General features: G+C 38.2%; 1 pseudogene; it reads left to right on the forward strand.

Moving 5' to 3' along the window:
• The first annotated feature begins 326 nt into the window (after positions 1–326).
• Positions 327–13958, forward strand: LOC145799848 (structural maintenance of chromosomes protein 2-1-like; annotated as a pseudogene).
• Positions 13959–22761: the final 8803 nt, after the last annotated feature.

Raw genomic sequence — 22761 nt, forward strand, 5'->3', positions numbered from 1 at the left:
TCGCTCAATTTCTCTATTTTCCTTTGTTTTCCCTAATTGTCAAAACCAATTTTTTTGAAATCCCTAATTTTAAAACCCTATTGAGTGAATGTTTGAAGGGATGGACTAAAATCATACTCTCCAGATAATGCAAAAAATGAAAACTGATATATATATATATATATATATGTATATATATATATGAAATTGAAGCTAAGGTCAACCTTAAATATTACCTCTCTTACTGAACAGAAATACTCAAATAAGAATGAAGTGGATAAGAATTAAGAAAGGAAGAATAGAAAACACTTTTTTTGAGCTTTAAGTCTTTTCCTTTTTTGTTTGTTATGTTTCTTTCTCTTAATAATATCAACGATCTTCTTGTTTATTTATTTTATATCTACAATTGTGGTTGTTTGTTAAGGCAACTTCATGCTTTGGCAGAGGCTGAATCCAAACTTTCTATTCATCATAAGAGATTATCTGAAATTGAAGCTAAGGTCAACATTAAATATTGCCTCTCTTACTGAACAGAAATACTCGAATAAGAATGAAGTGGATAAGAATTAAGAAAGGAAGAATAGAAAACACTTTTTTTTTAGCTTTAAGTCTTTTCCTTTTTTATTTGTTATGTTTCTTTCTCTTAATAATATCAACGATCTTCTTGTTTATTTATTTTATATCTACAATTGTGGTTGTTCTTTAATTTTTCTCCTAAGAGGTTATGGTTATTCCAAAAGCCATATAGAGTATAATTGTTTCATCATAAATTTTAATTAGTGGATAGTGCTGGTAGCATTCTGTATCTTAACACTAAGCAGCCAGTCACAATGCTTAAATGCTGATTTTCCTTTATTGTTTTCTTCTTGCCTTGACATTCAGATCTCTGAGCTCCTTACTCTACAGAAAAATTTTAAGGACCTTAAGGCATAGATGGATCTCAAGTCATATGATCTCTCACTATTCCAGAGTAGGGCTGAACAGAATGAACATCATAAGGTTGTGGTTTTAGCCCCCAATATAACATCTTGATGTGGGAATTTAAGTGCTGTTTAGCTTAGTCCATTTGTCAGTATGATACCTCATTCTCTGTTTCCTGTACCATTTTATTTATTTACTTATTGGGTGTATTGTAGCTTTGTGAGCTTGTAAAGAGGATCGAGCAGGAACTTTTAGAAGCAAAATCTGCTACCAGTGAAAAGCAACTTTTGTACGACGAATGTATAACTACAGTGTCATTGCTTAAAAAATCAATCTGTGAGAATACTAATAATCGGGATGTCAGGCTCAAAGATTTAGAGAAAAAGATTAAGGCAATAAAAGCTCAGGTGCAGTCAGCTTCTAAGGACCTCAAGGTAGGTGTTGAAATTGCTGACATTTATCATAAAATTCCCAGTAAACCTTGTGCAAACAACTTAACTTACTCATTTTTACAATGGATTTCCTGCCTTTTCATTTATATGCAGATAACAATAGTGATTTTTTTCCCAGCATACTTTAATGCAAGTTACACTTGATTTCATTCCACAGAGGAAGATGGTCCTTTGTTGGCCTTTATAATAACCCTGACAATGCTAGATGTAGACAAGCCCGTGGGCTCCCGTGCTACAGTTCGGACTCGATTTGTGTCACGGTTCTAAATCTGAACCAAAGAGTCCAAATCCGGCAAATCGTTTTGAGAAAACAGATTTTTGAAAGAAGTGCCAAACATGGACTGCTTTGCCAGATACAGAGTCGCCACCTAAATATTTTATTTTGGGAAATTTAGGAAACCCTGACTCGTTGCCTAAGGCCACGTGTCCGTCATCACCAAAGTTGCCTCGGCTCGGGAACTTGGGTACGATTGGGGAAGGTCACTTCGTGAGCACCCCCGCTCGCCCGGTCATAGACCGGCCTCTACTAACCATGATATCTATTTTTGAAAACATTGTATGTTCTTATTCCGGTTATTAGCCTAGGTTACTATGTGATGCGCACAGCATACAAGTATAGACTGGATCACCTGAATTGGAACAAAACATTTCATGTTTATTTTTGAAAGGTGGTTTGCTACTCGTAAGTAGGCTTAAAACATTTGACGATTTATTCCAATTTAAGTAACCCAACCTTCACCCACAGGCATTCAGGCAGTTATATCACATAAGCAATTAGCCTCATGGTAAGCATGCTATTCATGGCAGTCACTCACACACATGCAAGGATGCTAAAGCATAAAACTCACCGAGTACTCCAAGCCAAAACAGAAGCTAATTAGAAATCCATGCATGATCCTAATTATACAGAAATGCCTAATGCAGCACATGCAAAAATGCAACTATAGTAGGCTCGGCTATTCTAAACATGACATATGAAATGCTACAGCTAACATGTATTCAACTTGGAATTGAAAATACAATGCAGTTAGTATGATGCGCTGAGCCCGGTGCATGCAAAACAAATGAATGATGCAAACATGCTGTCATACTGTATGCTAATTAAAATATGCCCTAATCTAACCATCATAAGCGGGTAAATAAAAGGGAAGAAAGACGTGGGGTTGGAAGATATACATCACACTCACGCACACTTATTACAATTATGCCCTCGCACAGAGGGTCCGAATAAATAATACAGTCCCGAATAAAAGAATAGTACAGCCCAAATAATACAGTCCAAATAATACACAAATTCCTAATTAATTTACAAATTAACTAAGAAAGTTGTAAACTGGCATGCAAGCCAGGGACTGCCTTGCTCCTGATGAATGATGCATGTCTGGGCTGCCTTGCGCGGAAATCCACTGGGATGCCCCAATTAGCCTCTGTTTAGCAGTTATTCTTGAAACGCGTGCCAAGTCCCGAAAAGTTGCTGATTCTTCATTTTGCTGCAACAGAGAGCAGGAAAGGGGCATAGCAATGTATTTCACAAATATATGCATGCCTCGATCCTCGTGCCACCAATCACGCATACCGAGGCATGATGGCCGAGGAGTCGAATTGCACAACTCAATATAGAATGAATGCACGTATAAACACAACAAGAACCTAACTCCATCATGGATGATCCGGAGTGTCGGTGACTGGAGAATTGAGACACATTCCGTCACTCGGAGTACGAAATGCACCTCGTTTCCCGTGCCCGGGCTAACTCCTATTCCGAACACGATGCAATATGCATGACATGCATGAAATGCAACTAAGATACAATCCTAACATACACAATGCTATGGAATAACATGCCTCGAAATGCGTGCACACGGGCACGCAAACCGAGGAAATGCATGAATGCGATCTAAGATACAACCTAGTATGCACTATGCTGTGAAAATGAGATGTCTCGAGATGCGTGCACACGGGCACGCAAACTGAGAAAATGACAGAATGCGATCTAAGATACAACCTAGTATGCACTATGCTGTGAAAATGAGATGCCTCAAAATGCGTGCACACGGGCACGTAAACCGAGGCAATGGCATACGCAATGCAATATGGCTAAAATGGCATATAGAATGCAACAATGACTTACACTAACATGAGAGAGCCTCAGCCACACTCACATAAGAGGCCGATAGATGAAAATGAAGTGCCTCGAAATGCGTGCACACGGGCACGCAAACCGAGGCAATGGCATACGCAATGCAATGGCATGGAAAATGCAACATGGACTTATACTAACATGAGAGAGCCTCAGCCACACTCACATAAGAGGCCGATAGATGAAAATGAAGTGCCTCGAAATGTGTGCACACGGGCACGCAAACCGAGGCAATGGCATACGCAATGCAATGGCATGGAAAATGCAACATGGACTTATACTAACATGAGAGAGCCTCAGCTACACTCACATAAGAGGCCGATAGATGAAAATGAAGTGCCTCGAAGTGCGTGCACACGGGCACGCAAACCGAGGCAATGGCATACGCAATGCAATATGGCTAAAATGGCATATAGAATGCAACATGGACTTACACTAACATGAGAGAGCCTCAGCCACACTCACATAAGAGGCCGATAGATGAAAATGAAGTGCCTCGAAATGCGTGCACACGGGCACGCAAACCGAGGTAATGGCATACGCAATGCAATATGGCTAAAATGGCATATAGAATGCAACATGGACTTACACTAACATGAGAGAGCCTCAGCCACACTCACATAAGAGGCCGATGAATGAAAATGAAGTGCCTCGAAATGCGTGCACATGGGCACGCAAACCGAGGCAAAGGCATACGCAATGCAAATGACATAGAAAATGCAACGCAAGCATGCTAATGGATTTTCAGCAATGAAATGTGGGGGAAAACAGCCCCGAAATGAGGCGAAAACACACCCGATGCATGGAATCTCTCCCGAAATGCAAATTAGGCGCATAGAATGAACTACAGCTATACAAAGCATGCATAATTGGTACACGAGATGAAAAGACAGAAGCAAGGAAGCCTCAAAATAAGCATTTTTACAGTACAAATCATGGCCAAACAGCAAGCAAAGATAGGGCAACAATGGCATGCAAAAATGGCCCTAAACATGAGATTATGAAGCAACTTACAGCTGCTAACTCCAAATAGGTTAGGGCCCTTCAACAACATTGAAGAGGGGCCAAAAATAAGCCACTTTACAGAACTGTAAAAAACCCCAAAAACAAACATAGATATGGCTAAGCTCTTATGCAAGAAAAGGGGCCAAAAGGTGGCCAAAGAGGCAAGTGGTATATGCAAAGCCCAAACTGAAAAATTCCCTTCTACAACATTGAAGAGGGACCAAAAATATGCACATTTACAGAACTGTAAAAACCCCAAAACAGTATACAAACATGCTAGAAATGCAATGCAAAATGAGGCTCAAAAGTGACTATAACACAAAGTATACAAAATATTCATCAAATAACCAAAGACCCTTAATGAAATATGAAGAATGGGACAAAATAAGACTATTTTTAGTACTGTAAAAAGGCCAAAAACCGAAGCATGATAGGCTGCCAAAACATGCAAAAATGGGGACCGAAGAGGGAATATAAAGGCAAGTGTAGCATGGAGGTCCCAAACAGTGTTGCGCCCTTCTTCAATGTTGAAGAGGGGCTCAAAATAAGCCTGTTTTTAGTTCTGTAAAACTCCCAAAAATGAAAGCATAATGGGATTCCAAAGCATGCAAGAAAAGGCGACCAAGGAGGGATATAACATGAAGTAGCATATGGAGGTCCCAAACCATGAAAGGCCCTTAATAAAACATGAAGAATGGACCAAAATAAGACTATTTTTAGTACTGTAAAAAGACTAAAAACCGAAGCAAAATAGGCTGCCAAAGCATGCAAGAAAATAGCATTTAAGGGAGGTATTGAAGCAAGTGCAAGATGGGGGGCTCAAACAGGGTTTAGCCCTTAATAAAAAGTGGAAAAGAGCTCAAAATAAGGCCACTTTCAGTTATGGCCGGAGCTCAAAGCAAAAAGCATATATGGCTAAGAAATGATACAACAATAAGCTTAAAAAGGGGGAAATGACAACTCACCCTTGTAGACCACTCTTTGGTTGCTCCTTGGACCAAGTTGCAGCACCTTTAGCCTCTGAGAAGCCCTCCTTGCTGCTGGAAATGGAGTGGTGGTGGTGGTGCTTGGTGTTGATGAAGAAATGAGGTGTAGAACTTGGATGTTTTTGAGAAAATGAGAGAGATAGAGGGAGATTTGGATGCAAGACTTGAAGACAATTTTTCTAACCCCTTCTACAAAGGCTTGCAGCTGGTTATAAGGAACAAAAAGAGGGTGTAAAGTGGGGAAAATGTGGGGGAAAAGGAGGTAAGTTTTCCCCCAAAAAATATCCCCCGGATTGAGATATTTTCTGGGGGATACAGCTATACAGCTGTAAAGTGTGTGTTGCAAGGAACATGGCCGGCCACCTTTTGGAGCTGCAGGTGGCCGGCCGGCCACCCCCCCTAGCCGGCCGGCTAGGGGTAAAAAAGGTCAAATTGCTTTAGTGGCCGGCCACCACAAAAAGGTGACCTCCCAGGTCTCCTCTTCATAACCCTGTGGTTCGAATTTGGAAACTCTAAAACAGGAGAGAGAACAAGCCACTTCTGGGGGGGTCAAAAGGGTTAGGTGACATTAGTGGCCGGCCACCAACTTTTAGGATCCTCCCAAGTGTGTACATCACAAGTATGTGGTTCAAAGTTCAAGAAAATGGCCCAAGGGTGTTCAACATTGGCTCAGAAGGAGGGGTTCAAAAGGGTCAAGTGGAATTAGTGGCCGGCCACCAACTTTTAGGGTCCTCCCATGTGTGTACATCACAAGTATGTGGTTCAAAGTTCAAGAAAAAGGGCCCAGGTTGTTCAACATCAGCTCGGAAGTGAGAAAAAACGGGCGTCGGAGGGTGCCGGAGGAGCAAAAACTGGTTGTTGAAACAATAGCTGGCCTCCCACCCTTCTACGGCCTTCCCAGTGATAAAACAGAGGTACCTGCCAAAAATGAACAAAAACCGATGCGAAACGAATGCTCGGGGACCAAAACACGCAGTTCGAGGTCCCAAAAATGGGCTGTTAAGCACCGAAAGTGGCATTCGGCCACGAAGTGGGTTTCTCAGACCCCAGTGTCCCTCAAAAGGGAGTAGAAAGAAAGTATGCCAAAAATCAGAACAAACGGAGATGGTTAGGCAGTCCCGAACCGAGGCACACGGCCTGACGGCTCCGAAAACTGGGAACCGGGCCCCGAAATGGGCAAAATGGCCTACGGCCACCAAATGTAGCCCACGGCCACTGAGAGATGGTCTACGGGACCTCTCCCTCCCCTCAGGAAAAGAAACAAATAAAATCGAGCCTGGTTCGCAAACCGAGGCAAAGCACAAAAGAGGGTTCGGAAGTCCGGGGGCAGAGCTCACGGCCGCGACTCTGAAACTTCTGAACGAGCACATTATGCAACATCACCAAGCGCTCAATCAGTGACGTCTGAGTCTTAAGGTCGGTCAAAAATGGGGTGTCTGCACTAGAGTATCAATGTTTGCCCCCTTAAACTTGATGCGACATTGTATGTAATGACTAATAGCAAAATAGTTACCAAATTGTTTCTATCAGATGAGAAGTCAAGAGTTCTGAGTGTATGCCAGCATAATGCCTGAAAAGGCCAGTGACATCAACTATGTTTATCTTTAGATTTCTCATATTTTCCTTATTCTGTTTAAACATATTTTGTTTTTTTTAGAATGTCCATAGTGTTGGAGATGAGATTATATTGCAAAGATATCAAAAAATATGAAGATCCCATTGATTTGTGCTTATTATAACTTTTTGTATCTTTGATTTATTTTAATTCCTTAACTGAAGGGATTTGATTGTATCTCACTCTCTATATATATGGTGTATCCTGTAAACAAAAGTGTGAGTTGAGTGAATGAAAGATATAGTCCCTTAGGGCTGTGTGTGTGGATGTAGGCCAATATTGGCCAAACTACGTTAAACCTTTGTATTCCTTCTTTTCTCTCTCCATATTCAACCTTATTGCCTTGTTACAAAATTCAACTAATATATTCTGATATCTTTGACATTATAATCTTATCTTGGACAATATATATATATATATATATATATATATATATATTTTTGGATAAGGTGAACTTCAAAAAGTAAGTTTTCCACATGTATGACTTAATTAAATGTGGAAGTTTGTTAAATATGGGTAGAACAAATACGAGTCAATTGCTTGTCTTTTTATGATTTGTTGTCTATGGTTAGTAAGTCACATGCATACATATAATGAAATTATTTTCTTGGCACTTATTTGTCCTCATTATCTTGTTTGCTCCCCAAGCATTGTGAAGTTGAGGTCTGCTTTATTGATACGAACATTTGATGTTTTTCCACTACGATGATAATTGCAACACAAACACTTTGTGTCATGTTTTGCATGGAAATGGTGCTTTTAATTCCATACAAATTGTCTTCGATAGTGATTATCGATTACATTCATAAAAATCTTAATAATGACTTTGGAGTTCCTTTTGACTTGGTTATGCTTGTGAGTATGTAGGGGCATGCTAATGAAAAGGAGAGGCTTCTTATGGAAATGGAAGCTGTCAAACAAGAATGTGCATCCTTGGAGAGTCAATCAGTTTCTCTGAAGCAGCAGATTACCAGTCTTACTTCAGAACTAGATGGACATAAAACCAGGGTAAACAGCCATTTATTTTTTTGCAGTTATTGCTTCACCTTAATTTCTTCCCCATCAGAAAAAAAGAACTGCTCCACTTTCTCTTGCAGATTGCTTCCATAAGAAATGCTCATGATCAGGCGCAATCTAAGCTCAATCTTTTCTGCTCAAAGATAAAGGAGTGTGATACACAGATTAGTTGCATTCTCAGGGAGCAGCAGGAACTTCAACACAAAATTAGTGAGACAAATCTTGAGAGGAAGAAGATGGAAAATGAGGTAATGTGCTAAGCGGCTCATGCATTCTCTCCACTTTTTGGCTAGTAACCCACTTTGTTTTTTTTTTTGTTTTTGTTTTTTTTTTTGTTTTTTGTATTGTTTTGTGGCAGGTAAAACGAATGGAGATGGAACAGAAAAGTTGCTCCTTGAAGGTCGAAAAACTAATAGAAAAGCATGCTTGGATAACACTTGAGAAACACCGATTTCGAAGAAGTGGGACAGATTATGATTTTGCATCTTGTGATCCTCATACAGCAAGGGAAGATTTTGAAAAGCTACAAGTTGAGCAATCAGGGTGTGTATCTGAGAAACCCTATCTGCTGCTTTTACACTATCATCAACATTTTTCGGCCATCTTCATATGTACAAATTGTCATTGTCATTGTCATCCATGAATCAATCAGGAGTTCCTAACACATTTTTGTCATTTCTTTTAGCCTTGAGAAACGAGTTAACAAGAAAGCTATGGCAATGTTTGAGAAATCAGAAGACGAGTACAATGATTTAATATCAAAGAAGAACATTATTGAGGTTTGTAACTGTTGAACTGTTATAACTTCATTGTACCAAAATCTCTTTACTTGTCTTGATTTTGTCTTGCATAGAATGACAAGACAAAAATCAAGATGGTGATTGAAGAACTTGATGAAAAGAAGAAAGAAATGCTGAAAGTTACTTGGGTTAAGGTTAACAAGTAAGTTAAAACTAGTAGTTTATGTCAACAGTGTTCATATATTTCTTCTAGCTTTTAAAAGTACTGAAACCCTGTACTTACTCTTTAAGAATTTGTACTGCTCTTAGTGATTTTGGATCCATATTTTCTACACTATTACCTGGCACAATGGCGAAGCTAGAAACTCCTGAGGGAAGTACCTTCTTAGAAGGTCTTGAGGTTTGTGTTGCATTTGCAAGTGTTTGGAAACAGTCCTTGTCAGAACTTAGCGGTGGACAAAGATCTTTACTTGCACTTTCTCTAATTCTGGCACTGCTTCTGTTTAAACCAGCTCCACTTTATATACTGGATGAGGTACATAACTTGTTTAGTTCCTAGAAAGAGTGGTTGACATGTCTCATCTCTAATATGTTCACTCTATAAGTGATGCATGTTATTTTGCTATTAGATGAGTTTGATTTGTTGTAACTTATGATGTCCTTATTTTATCCTCTCTATCCCTTTCATCTTCAGTTTTGTTGTTTCTACTGTCATGGTAATGGGTAAGTGTGTTAACCATCAAAGTCCCAACCATAGCTACTCATGGTAATGGGTAAGTGTGTTAACCAAATTGCATTATATTTATGTTCAAAGTCAAGGCAAATAAACGTGTTATGAGAATATTAGAGAACCAATTGTGAGGCAAAAAGGGGAAAACAGCCCATTTGGGCCAAACATTGGAAACAGCACCGAAACAGCCTCGATATCATAATAGGCACCTTGGCCTACATTAAAAAAATGTGTGAGAGGAAGCGGCGCATTGATTGAAAGCGTGGTTAAAGAGTTAGACAAAAAAATGTGAGGAAAAAGGAGAAAACGGGCCATTTGGGGGAAATATAAACTAAAAAACCCCAAACATCCCGGAGATCATCACGGTCACCTCCGACTAGATTAAAGAAACTTGTGGGACCAAGCGGTGTGTCGATAGGACTAGGGTTGAAGCAGGCGAGAGAGGTGAAGAGTCTGTTGATGCAAGTGAAGAGTCTTTGTTAGATAAAACGGGATATTTATGTTACTTTGCCCTAGATCTTTTTAGCCCTGTCAAGTTTTTTCCTTGTTGGGTGTTCCTGGTTTCCTAGTGGTATGGCGTTTATGAAACCTTCTATTTGTGGCTTTGATGAATGGAACATTAAGTTGACTCATATAATTTTAGGATGATGTTATGGAAAGAAAGAAACCCACAATCTACTGAATTACTAGTAAAGACTAGTACTGTAATTTTCATGATTATATTTTTAGAGCTGCTTATAATTTAGCTAGGTATTTGAAATCTTTTAGCTTTAGAAATTACATGGACCGAATTTCATCAGATTTGCATCAGATCTTAGAAATATTGAAGGCAAACTAGTTGGTGTCTACAACGTTAGGTTCTTGGGACTTCTGTTACAACTAGAAGCTTGTTTACTATAAAGCTTCATTCAATATTTTTGTTGCAGTATCTAAACATTGAAATGGCTCCTCATTCCCTACCACTTTGGAAAATTCAATCGAACTTTCTTTTGTAGGAGACCCTTACGGGCACCTCATCCAAGGTTGCATTTAATAATATATTTTCAATATATTTGAGATGTGGTAAGGGTTTGTTTTTATTTTTACGTTGTAGATAAACAAGCTTCTTCTCTACTATCTCATAGAAATGTAGACTATAACACTTGGTAAATCAGCTATCAAACATGATTTTAATTTAAGGGAAAATCCTCTTTATCCCTTTGGGGTTTGGCCTTGAAGCACTTCACTACCTGTCAATTAAAAATACCATAGACTCCTCATGTGCTTTTAGACTAAATTGCAACACTAACTCCGTAATCTTAATACCTATCTACTTTCTTCTCATTCTCTCTCTTCTGTTATATATATAATATTTTTTTTATTCTAATTACATGTTAACCAAATAAATTATTAGCCTATACACCCTAACATTATAATTTATTTTGTAAGTTATATCTTAATTTATAATTTAATCATATTATACACATATAAAATTGTATATATAAATGAACAAGTTTTAGGATACGCTGGAGTTATTCAAATTCGAAGAGGTATTTTCGATACTGGAATTGATTTTCAGGACTAGAATGCGTAATGGTAGTGGGTGCTATTAGGTTTGTGTAGAATGGTGGGTGAGGGGTGAGGGAATGGCAAGGCTAGTGGGTGAGGGGAGATGGGGTGGGCTAAGTTGGGGAGAAGGGTTGACAGAAGATGGTTGTGGAAGTGAAAAAGGATTACAGGGGTGGTGGGTGAGCAAAGTGAGTATTGTAACGGAACTAGGTGAGATGAAAGGAGATGGCAGGATAAAGGGGAGCAAGGTTTTAAAAATGGAATGAAACTATTATGTAACACCATTACATAATATTGCTATCCATTACAGCTGCTTTGGCAGAGTGATTCAATTGCACAATTGAAATGGCCCTCATTGTTATGAACACCTGTAACAGGTTAGAAGATGATGTTAATGATGTTTAACTATTGTAAAGTTGAACAATAGTTAGAATTGATATATACATATGAATGATGTTTTATTTACAAAATGGTATTGATAGTCATTTAATTTGTTAATGTTTCCTTTACTTTCCACTGAAATTTTTTCATTTTTTGTCCAACTTTACAATAAACTGATGTGCAAATATTTTCAACAAAAAGTTGCCTGACATTATTTCTCATTTTCTTTGGTACAGATGGATGATCTCGTGCATAAAGCTAAATTGTATAGGACTAATTGGCATGATAAGAATTTTTGAAGGAATATATATTTTTGGATAGATGTATGTATGGAAAAGATTTGGGTGGACTAGTAGTTATATTTTTGGATAGGCTAGTAGTTATATTTTAGGATGGATGTGTATGGAAAATATTTGGGTAGATTACTGGTGTGTATATTTTTTGATAGATGCGCATGGATAACAATTTAAAACATAATAACAAGTAATTGTTATGTTTTAAATTGTTATGTTAGATGGATGTGACTTGGATGATTATATAGATTACAAGTGGATTTTTAATTGGAGGAATATGTAGTTTGAAATTATTTGTGGATGAAAACTTATAATAGTTGATGACTTTCATTAAACAGGTTCAAGATTGGATGATTTATGTATTTTGTCGAATGTTTATGATTCAGTTGATTTGAATGATTCTTGCAAATTATATATTATATTGAATGGATTGGATAGATTATTATGAATTACAGGTTTATTTTGTTAGATGTTGGCGACCAAATTTTGAATTTGTTTTTTTGGTTTTGCGACCAATTGATTAGTCGGGAAAGATAACTAATATTTTTGCCAACTAAATCAGGTAGGTGAGAGGGTACATTTGGCGACTAGATAATTAGTCGTTAAAATCATTAATTTTGGCGACCAAAGGATTTTGTCGCTAATAGGTAAATTGCCGACTAAAGTTTTAGTTGTGTAAACATTCTGTTTCGCGACTAACATGTTTGGTGGTGGAGTAATGTCACAATTGGCGACCAAATTTTCTGGTCGCGGAATGTGACAATTGGCAACCTAAATTTTTGGTCACCAAAACGGGCCACAATTGCCAACCAAACTTTTTGGTCGTGGAATGTGTCATTTGCCGACCAAATTTGTTGGTCGCGGAATGTATTGCCGACCAAATTTTTTGGTCGTGAAATGTGACAATTGGCGACCACATTTTTTGGTCACCAAAATGGGTCACAATTGCCGACCAAACTTTTTGGTCGTTGAATGTGCGAATTGGCGATTGACATGTTTGGTCGGGAAAATATAATTTTTCGCGACTAAAGTGTTTTAACAACTAAATCTTTTAGTCGCAGTAATTATATATTTAGCGACCAAAAATTTAGTCGGCAAATAGAACTTTTTCGCGACTAAAGTGTTTTAACTACTAAATGGATTAGTCGCAGGAATTATATATTTAGCGACAAAATTTAGTCGGCAAATTAACTTTTTCGCGATTAAAAAATTTTTTAGTCGCTAATTACTTTTCGCGACCCTCAATTGGCGACCAAGGTGGCGACCAAAAAAATTAGTCGCGGATAACTTTTGCCGACTAAAAATGGACTTTTGCCGACCAAAATTTTAGTCGGCAAAAGTGCGAATTCTTGTAGTGATAGTTATGAAAAGACATAATGTACACACCTTTTAAGTGTGCGTATACAATCTAAAAATTTGTGTATAAAATGCTTATTACCATTCAAGTATTAGGTGAATTACATGACTACTATTAATTTCTATTTTTTTAGTGTCGAGTCTGTAACAGCTTGGGTCAGAAAAATCCTATCATTTTAGTTTCTGGTTGGGACGCGTTGCTGTCCAGTGTTTTTGGTCTTATCAGGTGGGTGTGGACCTTGGAAGTGCTTCAGGTTGCCTGCTAGGCTGCAGCCCAATGTTGCTGGGTCAGGCAGGTCGCTCCCGCAACCTTACTGGTCGCGCCCACCATGAGTGTATCTGGTGGTCGTGCCTGCGGATGGGCTGCGACCAAGTCACAACTAAGATGCAACTTCAAGTCCAATGTATAGGAGTAAGGGTATATGGGCCACGAGGGGCCGCGAGGGGGGCTGCGACCAGCATGGTCGTGCCTGCGGTAAGGAAGTTCGCGCTCAAGACTGTGCCACCTGGGCAGGTTGCAGCCGCAGTCTAGGTTTTGCGCCTGCGATTGTGCAATTCTATAAATACCCGTAAAAGTTGAAAATATCTATTTTCAACCTCATCTTTCTCACTCTCTCTCTCTCTCCCCTATTTCACCATTTTTGGGTTATTTGAGCTTCATACATTAATTTCATCTCTTTTTAATCTTCTCTTACTCTTAGTGCCTTAGACTTTAGTGTAGAAGAGGTTAATCTGGACTTCATCGCCATTGATTTTGGGCCTTTTGGGCTTTCTTCTCTTCTGGAGTTGAGGTAGGGATTTCTTGTTTAGCTTTGTTATTTGCTATTTTGGTTAATTGTGGATTTTTGAAAAAGTTAGATTTTGGGTTATATTTGGATTAATGCATAATTTGGTGAAAAACTCTTGTTTTCGGTTATGGTTTGGAATTGGTAAGCTAGTGGTTGTTGTGTTATGAGTTTTTGGAGAAAATTGGGTTTTTAAAATATTTCCCAAAAGTTAATCAATAGAAAATGAAGGAATTGCAATGGTTGTGGGATTTCAGTTGAAATAAGGTTTGGTTGAGAAATGTTTTTTTTTGAATCATTGGAAAATACCGAGTGTTGCTAGTCTTTTTAAATAGTTATTTTGTAGGAAAATAATATGAATGGTTTTGGAAAACTTTGAGTATTGTCATTGAGATTCGCAAGACTCGTCAGGAGTGTGAATAGGTTTCGGGAATCATGGGATTTTGTATAAATCATTGGGATTCAAGTTTTGATGTCATTTTGGATATTGATGTTATTACTATTGTTATTGTTATTTTTATTGATAGTGGCATTAGAGATACTTGTTTTGGCAACCGATGGAGCGTTATATTGAGTGTTGTAGAAATTGCATGTGGGTTAGAAAATTAAACTGTTTACAAATCATATTTCGCATTGTGCATATCATTGATTTGTAAACTGGCGCTTTCATGATTTGAAAATGTTGTTTTGAAACACATGTATTGTGTTATTGAAAATGGTAAAGCTGTAAGGGGGTGTGGTAATTAATTTGGCCTATGTGTTCTTGGTATAAGACCAGAAACCCGCGCGGTAGGTGTCGATTCTATCCGAATAATCCCAGTAAAATGGCATAGTTAGCATGTATAGTTAGGCCCCTTTTGGGAAGTGGGTTATAATCCACTTCCTAGATTATAACCCACTTCCTCTCCTACAAAAAAGCTGCTTATAAGCAGCTTTTAACCAAAAAGCTGATTATAACCATTTTTCCAAAATAGCCCTTACTATCTTTGATCACTAGCCCTAGAGATTTATCATTGTATTGTTTTAAAAGAAAGTTTTGGAAATGGAATTTTGGAACGCTTGAATAGCATTGTTTTAAACGAGAAAAACGTCAGTTTTATCATGACATTTCATATGCATTCACCCTATGGCATTGCTAAGCATCATACATGTCATTAAGATTATTTTCTACTAGGTTTTATGCTCACCTTACGAGGGAAACTATTTTCAGGTGGACTGGTGTGTCTCCGCTAAGGCGATGACTTGGGAGGATCTTGGAGCTTGAGACTCGTATTTATTATTTTCCTTGTTTATTTTGTTGTAATTCAAGCCATGGGCTTCTTTGTATTGAGTTGTGACTCATTTGTTGTAACCGGAAAAGGCCCTGAAAATTTGTAGCCTTTAAGACATTAATTTGTATAAAATAGATCCTATTTCATATTAATCATGTCTCAAAATCCCTATTATAAAATGAAAAGAAAAATAAATTCATGTTAATTGTGAGTTCTCACAATTTTTATTGATAATATAATGGTGCTGAGTGTCTATTTATTTTGGGGTGTTACAACTTGGAGTCAGAGCGTACTGGGTCTGAATACTTGGGTATGGGGGAAGTGGTTATTACTACAATGAGTTTGTTTCGCTTGATAGAGATGTTGTATGCTTGGTAAGCTAAATGATAACATGTTTACGTGGTAAAGTGGGCATGGAATTGGATTCTTAAGATATTTTTTGTGTCTACTGAACGCTTAGAGGTCTTAAGGTAATGGAGAAAAGGATTTTAACCAACAAGCGACACCTAGACCATACCTCAATACGAAATACGGCATCGCTTCAACCGGGTAAAGGAGAAAATGGTCTTAACCACCATGCGAGACTTAGACTGTACCTTAACATGAATTAAGGGATGGGTTTCAACTGGGTAAAGAAGAAAACGGTCTTAACCAACATGCAAGATCTAAACCATACTTCAACACCAAATATGGGATGGGTTTCAACTAGGTAAAGGAGAAAAGGGTGTTTAACCAAATGTTGGGACAATTGTAGCCAAGTGATATGAATGGATTGTAACCAAGAGATGCAACAGCGTGACAGTTGTAATCATGCATGACAAATGTAATAAACAATGCAAGTGTGACAATGAATGCACAAACATGAAAGGTGCTATGTGAGACGTACAATATGCAATGTGATAATGCACAACAATAATATGATGGATGCACAACATATAAATACACAAAATGATTATTTCCTTACTTTTTTAATTTTAATTTTAATTTTTTTTGTTGTTGTTGTTGTTTTTGATTTTTTTTTTGATTTTTCTTTTCTTTCCTTTTTTTTTTTGAAAATTTCTTTATGAATTTTTTGTTTTGTTTTTTATTTTTGATTTTTTTTTGAAAATTTATATACATATCATATATACATATATAGATACAAACGATATGCAAAATATATATTACATACATATACATAAATATACGGACACATACAAACTATATACATATACGGATACATACAATCACACAAATACACACACAGACACATACATATACATATGCACAGTCACATATATATTATATACATATGGTATTTACATATACATATACATACAAATACATACATACATACATACATACATACATACATACATACATACAATATACATATACATACATACACAATACACAATATATATATATATATATGTCTCTCTCTCTCCCATGTTCTTGTTTCTCTCTCCCTCCTTCGTCTCCTTCGAATGTAGTGTCTAGCGCACAATTTCAATAATCACGACGTCTGACCAATAACAGCTGGACCAAGCTTGATTTTTAACGATTGCCTCGACAATCTCTCTCCATTGGCTTATTCTTCTCCTTTGTTTTCTCCCCCCTCTTTGTAAGGACAATCTGAGAGAGAGAGGCAGAGCAAAACCAACAACTGCAAAATTACTCTGCAACTCTCTCTTTTGGCATTACTCTCCTCTATTATGGCATCATCCCGCCGTACTCTTTCCCTTTTCACAGATCTTAGTGACTCCTCAATAGAGATTGCTGACACCAACTCCTCTAAGCCTCGACAGAATGCCCTTGCCCTTGTCCCTATTTTCAGTTTTTCTACACTGTTAGTCGAGCAACTAATGGCGGCACAGTCTGACATCAAGGCCAACTCCTACACTTTGAAATCCTGCGTGGAGACCATGATCACGGTCTCCAATTTGTCCCACCAGCTACATGATAGGACAAGTGAAGTACATCAGTTAATTGCATAACTCTCCTTGCTCTAGCATATGCACAAGGATGCTTGAAAAGAGATTATCAACTTGGAAAAGCAAAATAAAGAGCTGAAATGACAAGCGACCTCTGTGGCCCGATTCGAAGCTCCTTGGTGCTCTTTATTTGATAGACAGCAAGGGGTAATCTCTTTTGGAAACTCTGCCAATGCTGAGGTAGAGTCTTCAAGGGCTTCCCGAGAGTAATGATGAAGCGAGGCAACCAACAATGGAAGCGAGTGGTGAAACTAAGGCGTTAGCCTGTACCTTTTGCCATTGAAAACACAAGTCGTCGAAACCAAGAACCATGTTTGCTGTCTCTGTTTTTATTTTTCTTTTTTTCCTTTGTATTTTTGGTTTTGCTTAAGAATGAGCACCAATGCTTCAAATTTCTTTTTTGTTGTTTTGAAATTTTCTCATGTTGAAGCTGTAATCGGGGTTTCACCCTCAAATTCAATAAAAAAAAGTTTCGTTTGTTTTACACATCATGACGTGAATGGCTTTACACTTGAGTATGAAAACATTTTGTTTGAACTTGAATATGAGAATGATTGAATTTCAATGAGTTCTGAATTGGACATTGAGCCTTCAATTGACCAGAAATTAAAAAAAAAAAATGACTCCATGAAAGAAAAACCAAGCAAAAACAACCTAGACATACCTATTAACACTTACCGCAGTAGAAAGAACCCAAAACTTCATCGCGAGCGCGATTGTAAACACCGCGAGTGCGACAAACGTGGATGGAGTGTAGCATATTGTGGCACGACAAACGCGGGTGCAGTTTAGAATATCGCGGGCATAATACATTGCCAAAGACAACTATGATACACTTTCTGGTGAGTGCTTGACAATGTAAACAGAGACTTTCGAGAATACGGGAGAAAGACAGAATACCTGACTCGACTGTGCCCCTAGTTCATTGCTTTGACTATTTTTTTTGGTTTTTTACTAAAAGATTTTTGACCAACATGAGAGTTAAATTAGCATGCTTGTTCCACTCTTCGTTTTGAAATCATGTAAGTCAACTATAAGTACTAAAATTTTTCCTTTTTGGTCCAAAGAATGGTCTGGGTTTTACAAAAATGGAATAATTGTCGAGACAATTAGTCAACTTCATTAAAAGTCCTTGAAATCTGTTTTCACAAATGGTCACCACCCGACCAACATGAAATCAACCTTTGAGATGTACAACCTAAAAATCAGATAACTCAAGCATGATGTACCACTTGATCTATCTTGCAATCGAGCCTTCCACAAAGAAGAGATAAGACAATCGAATTGAATGGAGATAACCCAATTGAACATCGATAGGATAACCAAGTTGAATAAGGATAAACCAATCAAACATGAATGAGACAAGCAAGTTGAAAATGGTTAGGGCTGAACTTCAGAATGAAGCTGCCTACGTATCCCAAAAATAAGAATCAGGCCTTACGTAGTTCCCGGGTAATGCTCACTCGAGTATTAATACTCTCCTTTTATGCTCTAACTTTTGCCAAAATCGCCCTTCCGGGTTTTCCACCTTGCAAGCTTCTCTTAATTTTTTCAGTTTTTCATTTTTTATTTTTTTTCATTTTTTTTCATACACTAACTTTTGCCTTCCAGGTTTTCGGCTCAACGAGCCTCTCAAGGGTGGTACTTTGTAGCTTGTCCATGTTGATTGGTTATAAGAACTCTAGGCCATCTAAATCCATGAGAATGACTGCTCCTTCTGACTAGATAGACTTGATGATGCAGGAACTCGTCTAATTGGGTGTGAATTTGCCCCTAGGGTCGTGGATAGGAATTCGATTATCCTTCAACATTAAATCTTTTTCTCTTATATTTTGGGTTTTGACTTTCTTTCCGGTCTCAATTGGCTTGAGAAATGACCCAATTTGAATTTCTTATCACATCCAACCTCATTGCCCCTAGTTCTAGGGCTATTTCTAATCCGACTATACGAGCCTCATACTCTTTTTGATTATTACACACTCTGAATCATGGTTTGACAGCTAGGGTGTTGGATCTCAAGTCGAAAGGGATCCTATGTTGTACAATCTCAAAATTATTTTTAGGCATGTCTTCGTACGACCACACAAAAACATTTTTTTGAAATCTTTTAATAAAGTGACTAATTGCTCATGCTCTTCTGAAGACAATGTACAACCATTCTAGATCAAGTCAGGATTCTTCTTAGTACCTATATTAACAGAAATGATCTCATTCATTAAGGGCTTAGCATACCTCTCTTCCTTTTAGTCAATCAAATTTTGCAAAGCCCAAAGGAATTTCTTTCTCTTCATTTTTATCAAAGTTTTCGAAAAAGTTTTACAAATTGTGGTCAATGCAATGAACTAAAGGCACGGAGAAGTATATGGAATTTATGGCACTTTTATTCACAAGAAACTCTGATTCTGTGATGATAGCAGAATCAAGAGAAAACGACAAAGAAGGCCTAGATAGCATAGAGATGTCTAGGTTAGCACTCTAATTTAGACTTACTAGAATGACTTGAGCCTGATCCGAATTCTACAGACTAAGTGGAGTCAAACTCAAACACAACACTCAATTTAGAACTCAGAATAAAACCATTCTCAATAATTAAAGTTTAGGCCATCAACTGTATCTAGAATGAAATTTGTGCAATTCACAAGTGGTCCACCCCCGATCATAGAATCAGTTAAAATATCCCCTGAGTTTACTAGTCCCGCGCTAGTCCCAAGATCTATCACAGATTCAGCCAATGTCAGACGTATAATTTCTTTTGTGCTTCTTTGCTACATGATCAATCCATGGCTCAAGAAAACCATAAAGGAGAAAGTGCATGCTTGTGAGCATATTTTCCATAATGCCTAATTCTAGCCCCAAATCATTTGCCACCACGGGCTTTTGAGGTTTTGGTTGGGATTAGGATGCATATATCATGAATGAATCAGTGCTCTATAGAATTAGCACCTCGGGCTTGGGCAAATGGGAAGGTGTGATGTATATGTTGGGGGTTGAAAGTGGGTGGTAGTGTATGGATGAGGTTGAGCTGGGAAGGTGGTGAAGCTTGGTCATGGGGTGGCAATGGGTTGGAGGTAACCTTGGCTCTTTGGGGTTGAGGCGGAGCTATGGTTTTATTGTTGATGAGATCTTGAATCGTATGGCGTAAGCGAAAATAACGATTAGTCTCATGACCATGTTGTTGGTGAAAGGTGCAGTATTTATTGGGGTCATGTCTAGTTGGTAGAATGTCAAGGAGAGGTCGGGGATCAAGGAGCTTGAGGTGCCCATTTTCTACTAGGATTTTCATGGTACGAGTTGGAGACATGTGGAGTGGATGAAAGGGTTTATTTGGGGATCTGGTTGACTTGGCTGCTTGTGGGCTAGCGTTAGCGAAGGGATTGTTAGTAGTGGTGGAAATGACTAGGTTAACTTTTGAAGGTATAGAATTGGCAGTTGTGCTACTACTAGGAGTAGCATTGGAACTGCGAGTGAATGCCTTTCTCGCGGGCTCATTTTCTTTTGTAATGATTCCTTGTTTGATAGCACCCTCAATTTGAACCCCAATCTTATGGAGGTCCTTGAAGTTGAAGAGTGAGAGAACTATCATCTTCTACAGTAATTTTCCATGCAAATTCTTGACAACCATACGGACTTGATCTTTTTCCAAGGGCTTGTTTGTCATCATGGCCGCCTTTGCCCTCCGCCGGGTGATAAATGCCATGAAGCTCTCATTAGACTCTTGTCGAGTCGCCTCTAGTTCCTGAGTGGTTACTTCAATCTGTGTATTTATAGGAGTATTGTGTAACAAATGTTTCAGCTAACTCCTCCCAGTTTTGCTTGACCAAATTATCTATCTTGGTGTATCAAGTAGCAGCCATTCCTAACATGGTTCTTCCGAACAAGGAATGTTTTTGAGCTCTAGATAAGTCCATGGGCTTTAGAATGTCTGAGAAGAGGTGAATATGAACCATAAGGTCACTAACCCCATCAAATCTATCTATGTGCGACATTTTGAACCACTTGGACAACCTCACAGTTATTTCCGTACACCCATCCTCGATGTCCGGAACGGAGTTTATCCCTTGTGATTCTTGAACATTTTCTCTAATTTGGATATTTTTAGCATAATCGGGTCAACTTCATCAATATCTGTGGGGAAAAGTCCTCCCATTTGTAGATTTGGTTCATGAAGCTCCTGAACTGGTGACGGTGGTTCGAGATTCGGATGAACCACTAGGGCTGGATGAGATGTAGATGCCCTAGATGGGCTTCGTAGTCTGGCAAGAGCCTCACTGTTGGTGGCAACCCTATTGGTAAGAGCATCCATGCTTCGCTATAGGGATAAAAATAAGTTTGCTATATCTACCGGAGGTTGGTCTTCTATCACCATTGGAGGTAGATCCATCACAGATCCTAGAAATTCCAGCTAGAGGGGTATTGATTGTGAGGTTTTAACCTTTCTCCTTGTAACTGGCAGTAGAGAAACTAACATGGGTTGTCCTTGAACCAAATTTGTCTACCACTGCGAGTCGACAAAACTTGGGAGACATTAGACCATAATGAAGCTATAGTGCTACGACTTCCTGGAAAAACAAAAAAAAGAGAACTCCCAATCAAAATTTCAGCAGCATTCCAGCTCAAATGATCACTGCTAAAACTAAATTTAACCCCACATACTAAAATTTTTGAACCACTCATCTGAATTTGAGAATCCTATATAGATCCCATACATTAACAAACACCCCTATGGGAAGTAGGGTTACCATATTTTAGTTTTAAAATGATCTAGAGCTTCACTATTCAAATAAGTGGTATCATATATCCTAGAAATGGAAGAGCATCCTGTCCTAATTTTGGAAGGTACTATAGCTTACTATATGTACAGGGTCAGCTCTATTCTTAGGGGTTGAAGTCAAGGTGACATCACAAAGAGTCCTTTAGTTAATTACCAGTTAAGATCCCAGGAAGTCGGAAGAGTCAATATAGCCTCTCTTCAAAGTTCGATAACTTTAGATAGCGGAACTACCTTTTTGACAGATCTTAAAAAGTATTAACACAAGGTCTTAAAAGTAACTCGGAAAGAGGTATAGTGTCACAAAAAGGTTGCCTGTGCTCCCACCAGTATTTGGGCAACATAAGGACTTTAAGTGCACCAATGCATACATTGCAATGAACATATAATTGAAAATAAAAGTCATATCATGGAGTTTGAGTCAAGGTTTCTTAATATCCCTAACAGAGTCGCCAAAAACTGTAACATCGTCTGGGGGGTACTCGTGCACGCTAAACAGTTCAGACCCTCAATTTCTTTGATCTAATCTCACAAGTACAATGTAAAATATAGATGAGAGTCCAAATTTGACAACTTTTATAGAAAATCCGTTTATTACAAAACCTTTGCCAGAAATGGACTATATCACTAGATCTCAGAGTCGCCACCTAATATTTTGCCTAATATTTTGAGAAAATTAGTAAACCTGTGACTCGTGTCAAGGCCACCATTCGTCGTAACCAAAGATGCTTAGCTCAGAATCTTAGGTATGAGAAGGGAATGTCATTAATTGAGCAACCCCGCTCACCCGATCAAAGATCG

The sequence above is a fragment of the Camellia sinensis genome, chromosome 9, assembly GCF_055761805.1.
Source record: "Camellia sinensis isolate YWXY chromosome 9, ASM5576180v1, whole genome shotgun sequence".
Lineage (NCBI taxonomy): Eukaryota > Viridiplantae > Streptophyta > Magnoliopsida > Ericales > Theaceae > Camellia > Camellia sinensis.